This window comes from Tursiops truncatus, chromosome 14 (assembly GCF_011762595.2).
Source record: "Tursiops truncatus isolate mTurTru1 chromosome 14, mTurTru1.mat.Y, whole genome shotgun sequence".
In the NCBI taxonomy this organism is placed as follows: domain Eukaryota; kingdom Metazoa; phylum Chordata; class Mammalia; order Artiodactyla; family Delphinidae; genus Tursiops; species Tursiops truncatus.
Window position 1 is genome coordinate 11,815,815 of NC_047047.1, and position 10,171 is coordinate 11,825,985.

Below are 10,171 nucleotides of genomic sequence, written 5' to 3' on the forward strand. Positions count from 1 at the left end.
GCTAACTTTGGGGGTTTTTTGTTCTTCTTTCTCTAATTGCTTTAGGAATAAGATTAGGTTGTTTATGTGAGATGTTTCTCGTTTCTTGAGGTAGAATTTTATTGCTATAAACTTCCCTCTCAGAACTGCTTTTGCTTCATCTCTTAGGTTTTGGGTCATTGTGTTGTCATTTGTTTCTAGGTATTTTTTGATTTCCTCTTTGATTTCTTCAGTGATCTCTTGGTTATTTAGTAGCATATTGTTTAATCTCCATGTATTTGTATTTTTTACAGATTTTTTCTGTAATTGATATCTAGTCTCATAGCATTGTGGTCAGAAAAGATACTTGACACGATTTCAATTTTCTTAAATTTACCAAGGCTTGATTTGTGACCTAAGATATGATCTATCCTGGAGAATGTTCCATGAGCACTTGAGAAGAAAGTGTATTCTGTTGCTTTTGGATGGAATGTCCTATAAATATCAATTAAGTCCATCTTGTTTAATGTATCATTTAAAGCTTGTGTTTCCTCATTTATTTTCATTTTGGATGATCTGTCCATTGGTGAAAGTGGGGTGTTAAAGTCCCCTACTATGATTTTGTTACTGTCAATTTCCTCTTTTATGGCTGTTAGCATTTGCCTATGTATTGAGGTGCTTCTATGTTGGGTGCATAAATATTTACAACTGTTATATCTTCTTCTTGGATTGATCCCTTGATCATTATGTAGTGTCCTTATCTGTCTCTTGTAATAGTCTTTGTTTTAAAGTCTATTTTGTCTGATGTGAGAATTGCTACTCCAGCTTTCTTTTGGTTTCCATTTGCATGGAATATCTTTTTCCAACCCCTCACTTTCAGTCTGTATGTGTCCCTAGGTCTGAAGTGGGTCTCTTGTAGACAGCATATATATGGGTCTTATTTTTGTATCCATTCAGCCAGTCTATGTCTTTTGGTGGGAGCATTTAGTCCATTTACATTTAAGGTAATTATTGATATGTATGTTCCTATTCCCATTTTCTTAATTGTTTTGGGTTTGTTATTGTAGGTCTTTTCCTTCTCTTGTGTTTCCTGCCTAGAGCACTTCCTTTAGCATTTGTCGTAAAACTCGTTTGGTGGTGCTGAATTCTCTTAGCTTTTGCTTGTCTGTAAAGTTTTAATTTTTCTGTCGAATCTGAATGAGTCCTTGCTGGGTAGAGTAATTTTGGTTGTAGGTTTTTCCCTTTCATCACTTTAAATATGTCCTGCCACTCCCTTCTGGCTTGCAGAGTTTCTGCTGAAAGATCAGCTGTTAACCTTATGGGCATTCCCTTGTATGTTATTTGTTGTTTTTCCCTTGCTGTTTTTAATATTTTTTCTTTGTATTTAATTTTTGATAGTTTGATTAATATGTTTCTTGGCGTGTTTCTCCATGGATTTATCCTGTATGGGACTCTCTATGTTTCCAGGACTTGATTGACTATTTCCTTTCCCATATTAGGGAAGTTTTCAACTATAATCTCTTCAAATATTTTCTCAGTCCCTCTTTTACTCTTCTTCTTCTGGGACCCTTATAATTCGAATGTCAACGCATTTAATGTTGTCCCAGAGGTCTCTGAGACTGTCCTCAATTCTTTTCATTCTTTTTTCTTTATTCTGTTCTGTGGTAGTTATTTCCACTATTTTATCTTCCAGGTCACTTATCTGTTCTTCTGCCTCAGTTACTCTATTGATTCCTTCTAGAGAATTTTTAATTTCATTTACTGTGTTGCTCATCATTGTTTGTTTGCTCTTTAATTCTTCTAGGTCCTTGTTAAACGTTTCTTGTATTTTCTCCATTCTGTTTCCAAGATTTTGGATCATTTTTACTATCATTACTCTGAATTCTTTTTCAGGTAGACTGCCTATTTCCTCTTCATTTGTTTGGTCTGATGGGTTTTCACCTTGCTCGTTCATCTGCTGTGTGTTCTCTGTCTTCTAATTTTGCTTAACTTACTGCGTTTGGGGTCTCCTTTCCACAGGCTGCAGGTTCGTAGTTCCTGTTATTTTTGGTGTCTGCCCCCATTGGGTAAGGTTGGTTCTGTGGGTGTGAAGGCTTCCTGGTGGAGGGGACTGGTGCCTGTGTTCTGGTGGATGAGACTGGATCTCGTCTTTCTGGTGGGCAGGACCGCATCTGGGGGTGTGTTTTGGGGTGCCTGTGACCTTATTATGATTTTAGGCAGCCTCTCTGCTAATGGGTGGGGTTGTGTTCCTGTCTTGCTAGTTGTTTGGCATGGGTGTCCAACACTGCAGCTTGCTGGTCATTGAGTGGAGCTTGGTCTTAGCATTGAGATGGAGATCTCTGGGAGAGCTTTCGCTCTTTGGTATTATGTGGAGCCAGGAGGTCTCTGCTGGACCGATGTCCTGAGCTCGCCTCTCCCACCTCAGAGGCACAGCACCAAGACCCTGTCAGCCACATGGCTCAGAAGAAAAGCGAGAAAAAAAATAAAGTAAAATAAAATAAAATAATTAAATTGAAAAATAAAAAAATTTAAAAAGTACTATAAAAAAACAAAGAAAGAAAGAAAGAAGAGAGCAACCAAACCAAAAAACAAATTCACCAATGATAACAAGCGCTAAAAAGTATACAAAAAAAGAAAAAAAAAACAGACAGAGAAAACCCTAGGACAAATGGTAAAAGCAAAGCTATACAGACAAAATCACACAAAGAAGCATACACATACACACTCACAGAAAGAGAAAAAGGAAAAAATATATATATCTTTTGGGACGTCTGAGGTCTTCTGCCGGCGTTCAGTAGGTGTTCTGTAGGAGTTGTTCCACATGTAGATGTATGTCTGATGTATTTGTGGGGAGGAAGGTGATCTCCACGTCTTACTCCTCCACCATCTTGAAGGTCCTCCCCTGTTCTTTAACTTTAAATACTTTCTTTCTTGCCTTTAGACTTGCGTGTATCATCTCCATGTCACCGGCATATCATTACTATGAAGGAGGCTGGAAGGCCACTATGGTCTCCAGTTTTAGAAGGAGTAAATGTTTGTGTGATCTCTGACACCTAAATTCTGATGTTAGGCTGTCCAACAAACGTGGATCTGAGGAAACGAGATCTGAGGAATTAGAAGCCAAGGTTGCCCCCGACCATTTAGGCTCCTCTTGTCACTGAATAAACAGGAAGAAAGGAGTCACCTTACTGGTTAGGGTGATTGATCCTGATTACTCTGGGAAAACTGGGCTGCTGGTACTCAGTGAGGGTAAACAGGATTATGTCTGGAATCTAAGGGGTTTCCTGGAGCATGTCTTGTTACATGTCTTATTAGTCCCTTGCCCAGTAGTTTTAGTCAACGGAAAACTGCAGCACCCAATAAAGAAGAACACAAAGGACTCTGATTCCACAGAAATGAAGGCTCGATTCACCCTCACGGTGAAGGAGCACATCAGCTGAGGTACTGGCAGAGGGTAGGGGGAACATGGAATGAGTGGTGGAAGAAGGCAACATGGTTACCAAATTAGACCTAGTGAGTAGCTATGGATTCAAAGAGTGCATCAGTTGACTGCTTAACTTTTTCTTCCCCACTCCTGCCTTTTCCTCTAACCCCCTTATATGAATAACACTGGGAATGGCTTAAAAAAGAGCTTCAGGGACTTCCCTGGTGGCATAGTGGTTAAGAATCCACCTGCCAATGCAGCGGACATGGGTTTGAGCCCTGGTCCTGGAAGATCCCACATGCCGTGGAGCAGCTGAGCCAGTGTGCCACAACTACTGAGCCTGCGCTCTAGAGCCCTCGAGCCACAACTACTGAGCCTGCGTGCCACAACTACAGAGCCCGTGCTCTGCAACAAGAGAAGCCACCGCAATGAGAAGCCCACGCACCGCAACGAAGAGTAGCCCCCGCTCGCTGCAACTGGAGAAAGCCCACGTGCAGCAACAAAGACCTAACGTGGCCAAAAATAAATTTAATTAATTAATTAATTATTTTAAAAAAAGGAGTTTCAGTTGTGGGTATGACCACATTGACCTAACTTGTGATGATTCAGAAGCTGATAATTTTTTATATTTCACTTCGGATAGAGAATACAGATTTCTCACCCCTGGAGGAAGACCATGACCCAGAGGGATGGAAGACTGGGATGATGCTGGATGGCTTCTATTACCCCTCAAGAGACACTGGAAAGAAATTGGATGGGGGGAAGGGGTGAGGTCAGGGTATCTATTCCCTGGTTCCTCCCTTCTGGGGTCACCCGGCCTGACTTTTTTTAAAAAACTGAAGTATAGTTGATTTACAATGTTGTGTTAGTTTCAGGAGTACAGCAAAGTGATTCAGTTACACATACACACACACACATATATGTCTATATACACACACACATATATATTCTTTTTCAGATTTTTTTCCATTATAGGTTATTACAAGGTATTGAAATATAGTTCCCTGTGCTATGCATAGGGTCCTTGTTGTCTATCTATTTTATATATACTAGTGTGTATCTGTTAATCCCAAATCTTAATTTATCCCTCCCCTCTTTCCCCTTTGGTAACCGTAAGTTTGTTTTCTATGTCTGTGAGTCTATTTGTTTTATAAATATGTTCATTTGTATCTTTTTTTTTATGATTCCACATATAGGCGATGTCATATGATATTTGTCTTTCTCTGTCTGATTTACTTCACTTAGTATGATCATCTCTAGGTCTATCCATGTTGCTGCAAATTCGCCTGACGTTTTCTTGACAAAGGTCATAACTCCTATTAAATGGCCCTCTCCACAAAGCTCTCTCTGTGGGTTCTGGTAATCATTTCCTCCTCTTGTCCCTTCAAGCCTATGGGTGGTAAAGGGTGTATCCTACTGTTAGCAGCCCTGGGGTTCTGCACTATGCCTTGGGATTTCGCTGTCCTCTGCCCACATCTTTGTAAATAACTGCATTACGTTTACTTCAAATTGCTAAATTTGAATGCGTCCTATGTTGCTTGCTAGAACCTGATTGACACAGCATGGCTCCCAAGTTGACCCAAACATTAAAATTCTTTTTTTTTTTAGATGTTGGGGGTAGGAGTTTATTAATTAATTAATTAATTTTTGCTGTGTTGGGTCTTCGTTTCTGTGCAAGGGCTTTTCTAGTTGTGGCAAGCGGAGGCCACTCTTCATCGCGGTGCGCGGGCCTCTCACTATCGTGGCCTTTCTTGTTGCGGAGCACAGGCTCCAGACACACAGGCTCAGTAGCTGTGGGTCACAGGCCTAGTTGCTCTGCGGCATAGGGGATCCTCCCAGACCAGGGCTCGAACCCGTGTTCCCTGCATTAGCAGGCAGATTCTCAACCACTGCGCCACCAGGGAAGCCCGACCCAAACATTCTTGAAAGAATTTGATGTGGGAGAGACATTCTTTTCCTTGCAGGATATAAATGAATGAGCATGCAATTCTGATCGTCAAAGGCAATCATCTTACAGCCTTGAAGGAAACTGGCCCTATGTTATGTAAGTCAGTTCAGAGAGAATTAAAAAAATGCTGATCCTTGCTGACATCATAGAACTATCACATCAGCAACCATGATCCTACACTACTCCTGGGCTTTGAATCATGTGCTCTAGTAAGTACTTGTATTGTTTTAGCCACTTTGAATTGGGTTTTTCTAGCTTTTGAAGCTGAAGGTAATTTAACCAATAGATTATCATAAGTAGAATTGATGGGTCAAGGGTACATACCTTTTAAATTTCTGAGGAATTGCTTTCCAAAAAGGCTGTGCTGATTCACACATCCATCCATCCAGTGAGTGAATCTGTTTCCTCACACCATTGCCTATTATCTATTTAATTTGTGCCTTCCTGATGGGTGGAAACTGAATTTCATTATTGCTTTGATTGGCCTCTTGCTAATTACTGGTATGGTTAACTATAATTACTTCTACTTACTGGATATTTACATTTTCTTCTCAGTGAAATGCTTTTTACATCTGTCACTCATTTTTCCTATAGAATTATTTGCATTTTTCTTACTGATTAGTAGGAACAATTTAAAAACTTTGAATATTAATTATTAGCTTGTTAGACGTGTTGCAAATATTTTCTCCCAGGTACCTTATCTTTTAAAAATTTTTTAAATTAATTAATTAATTAATTTTACTTTTTTTTTGGCTGTGCTGCGTCTTCACGGCTGTGCGCGGGCTTTTTCTAGTTGCGGATAGCGGGGTCTACTCTTCGTTGCGGTGCGCGGGCTTCTCATTGCGGTGGCTCCTCTTGTTGTGGAGCGTGGGCTCTAGGCACGCGGGCTTCAGTAGTTGTGGCTCGTGGGTTAGTTGTGAGCATGTGGGATCTTCCTGGACCAGGGATCTTACCCGTGTCCCCTGCATTGGCAGGCAGAGTCTTAACCATTGTGCCACCAGGGAAGCCCCAAAGGTACCTTATCTTTTAACTTTCTTCCATGGTGTGTTTTGTCCAAGTTTGTCCCAAATTCTAAAATTTTGATGATGATCAACTTACCATCTTTTCTTTCATGGCTTTGCATTTTGTGTGATCATTGGGCAAAGGCTAAAAGTACTCTTTGTATGGGAATTTCAAACTTTAGGCGTTTAACCTTACAACCTTTCCTTAAGTGTTGTACCACAAGCTGTCCAATTAAAGTTTTACTGTTTGCTTTTTTTTTTTTTTTTTTTTTTTTTTTTTGCGGTACGCGGGCCTCTCACTGTTGTGGCCTCTCCCGTTGCAGAGCACAGGCTACGGACGCGCAGGCTCAGCGGCCATGGCTCACGGGCCCAGCCGCTCCGCGGCATGTGGGATCTTCCCGGACCGGGGCACGAACCCGCGTCCCCTGCATAGGCAGGCGGACTCTCAACCACTGCGCCACCAGGGAAGCCCTGTCTTAGTGCTTTTAATGCTTCTACTTATTTCTGCCATTTTGGTGAGTAGTTTGGAAGTTATTTTTGTTCATTTGTCCTTCATTTTCATGAGAGAGAGGAAGTTGTTAAATAGCATCTTGGCCCAACTCCTAAAACCTGGGGTTTCATGGAGACACTAGCTTTGGGGAGATGTGATAGGTCAGCCCACAGGGATGCAAGTCTTAGACAATGGGCTTGGGCTGTTTGGAGGCGCAGAGGTTTGGGCAAGTTCAACTACATCATCCCACCCACGTTGGGTACAGTGCGTACTGCAGAGGCTGCCCTGGGAATTTCCTTGGTATTTTCCCAAATCGACCAGAGTACCAAAGGCTCCATGCTATTCTTTGTGGTTCATGATACCTATTATGTTGCCCCATTAGTTGAACCAAGGTGAGTGCCAGTTTTTTTCCAGTAACAATACCCAGCCCAGGCTGCCAGTCCTGCCTGAAGGTAGCCATGATAGAATCGAAGCTACAGTGGCTTTGGTCCTCTTAGGAACCCCAAGGGCACTGGTGAACACTGCAGCAGAGAGCCCTGGATTAAGCCTAGTTCTACGGATACCATGAATTTGGTTCTGTGTATTTCTCCACTGTGGGGGCCAGATAACCTCTACTGCTTCATGCTTTATTACCTGTGATTGTCAACTTGGTTACATGAAGAAGTCATTGCGGAGATTGTGAAGAGGTCTAGAGATTCCAGTGGTTTCCACTGATGTTTCCTCAACTTATTAAGATGATGGACATGTTAAGTGGGCAGACTGGTGGGACTTGTTACCAAACAAGGGTGGATGGTGCTATCTTAGAACTTGGAAATTGGAATCTGGACTTAGTGATCCCTTAGTGATCTCTTCAAATTATTTGCATGTCTAGGACCTTTGGCTTTATGAATACTTACTTGAATTCAATTCAAGCCACACTTAACAGTGTGCGTAATTTTCATTGTTCTAGGTGACAATAAAACATTAATGGAATCTGGCAAACTGGGTTATGTTTATAAACCACATTCTTTACTTCTTATAATCAGCGTGAATATTAAGTCTTCTCAAATAGAGCTAAGGGATCATGTAATCATCCCCTCTGCTCTAAGACAAAAGTTCTGGTCCATTTCTTTAGTAGATGGGCTCTCTGCTCTTCAGTTACACACCCCAGTGGCTCAGTTCTTCCTTCTTACCATCATCAGTACTATTCCTTCTCATTTCTCTGATACTCATTCACACTAAAGTTGAAACTGGGCACTTTAGAATGGATGCAGATGGCTGATCATTCTGGGAATGCTGGTTTCTCTGAAGGTTGAGGAGCCAGGAAAACGTCAAGATCAAGTGGAATAAGAGGCTGAGGCTAAAGAAGACACATGTCACCATCATACGTAGGCTTTTGCGATCTTCATCTGGGCATGGAAAATCCAAGCTATACACCAAAGCTTTTCTTCCTTCCTTCCTTCCTTCCTTGCATCCTAGTTTCCCGACCAGGGATTGAACCCTTGCCCTCGGCACTGAGAGTGTGGAGTCCTAACCACTGGACAGCCAGGGAATTCCCCCGCCCCCTTTTTTTCCCCAAAAGCTTTAAAAAATATACATTGTATTATTTTATTTTACCCAGCTGCAGTACATTGTCACAACCCTGGAAATTGACATTGATATTGCAATATTAACTGAAATACAAGCCTTATTCAGAATTCGCCAGTTTTACATGTACCCTTCCATTAAATAATTTACCAACTCAGGTGAAAAGTAACAAAACTATTAATAGTAGATCTTAGCATCCACTTTTTTTTCCCCCCTCAGGCCCATCCCCTCCGAAAAAGGTCAGAATCTGAGAGTCAAAACTTGCTCAGAACTGAAAATAAAAAATCAGCCCTGCTATTAATCAGCCTGGGAGGACAGACAAATAAAGCCTGCTGAAGAAGTGAATAGAAAACACCGTCTCTCCCCAGGTCCCACAGCCATTGTAAAATGTCATAATGACCTCCGTCTTCTTTAAGTGACTATTACTTTCTTGTATGTGATAGCGCCAACCTGCTCCCAAAGGCTTTTGAATCAATGGAAATACAGCTGTCTGCGTTGTGTCCCTTGGGCCCTCCCACACTGGGTGCTATCTGGGATACCTCGGGCGTCCTTTTTACTCTCCAGCCTTCTAACATGTGTGTTACCAGTTTCTTGTGTTCGATTCCCTTTGTTTGCAATTCCTTGTGTGGGTTCTGCTTTCCAGACTGGATCCTGATTGAAACAGAGACCTAAGGAATTTGGGGGCCAGAAGATGGAGCCTTTTCGATGCTGTTTCGTGGTAAGCATCCCAAGAAAGGGGATATGTTGACTGACGCATAATGGAGAGACTCTTCAGCTGGGCGGAGGGGACTCAAGGGGTGACGATGGGGCTGAGCTTGGCTTTGAACAGAAGTGTCTAAATTACTAACCGCACTCTAGAAACCAAAAGTGATGGGACTGGGGCCTCAACAGGAAAAGGCTATGTCCCTCTAAGGCCAAAAAGGAGATGGGGTGAAATGTATGAGAGGCTGAGCAAGGAGACTCTTTTCAAGGTTGGGAAGAGGGGCTCATGGGGGTGCTTGCCTGGAAGGTTCTGTCTTATTCTTTGCGCTTTTTTTTCCAGGTGAATATGAAGCTGTAGGTGCTTCTCATCTGCCTTCTGAAACTCACTGCAGTCAAGTTAACTCATCTCAGAAAATTTTTATGCGGGACCTCAGCAGATTGTGTGTGTGTGTGTGTGTGTGTGTGTGTGTGTGTGTGTAACAAACATATAGAAAAATAACTTACCATTTGTTGAGAACCTACAAATGGCCTGCATGACTGGAACAGAGGGTGAAGGGTAAGTTGGCAACTGGGGCTCAGTTTTTGGAGAAATCACTACCTACCTCGTTAGTCCTTGGGCCGGTCAGGAGTCCACTCTACTTGGGGGTAGCAGAGACCAGGATTATCTCAGTTAAGGGTGTGTTGCTCAATGCCTGTGGCTCCCAAGAGGATAGAGGTGCATCTCTGAGGGGCTGAAAGAGTGGGGGAGCGGCTTTTAGCCTAACCCTCCACTCACGGGCAGACCGAAGTGGAACAGTTGGGTGGCCAGAAATGCCATATGGCTCCTGCCTGAGCCCACAGCTAATTTTGCCGTCACAGGACTCTCTTAGTGAAACTGCAGTGGGCAAGCTTCCTGGGCCCAGGTGATGGATTCCCTTCACTTAGAGCCTGCATGTCCAGTTCTAGCTCCGGAGTGACACAGCAGGGGAACTGGGATCTGGGGAAGTCCCTCAGTCTCCCCTTCCTGAGCAACCCAGGGTCTGTCATTAACCCTGTTGGTAGGGCTTGGCTAGGTGCTTACTTCTCAGGGAGCCCAGACAGGT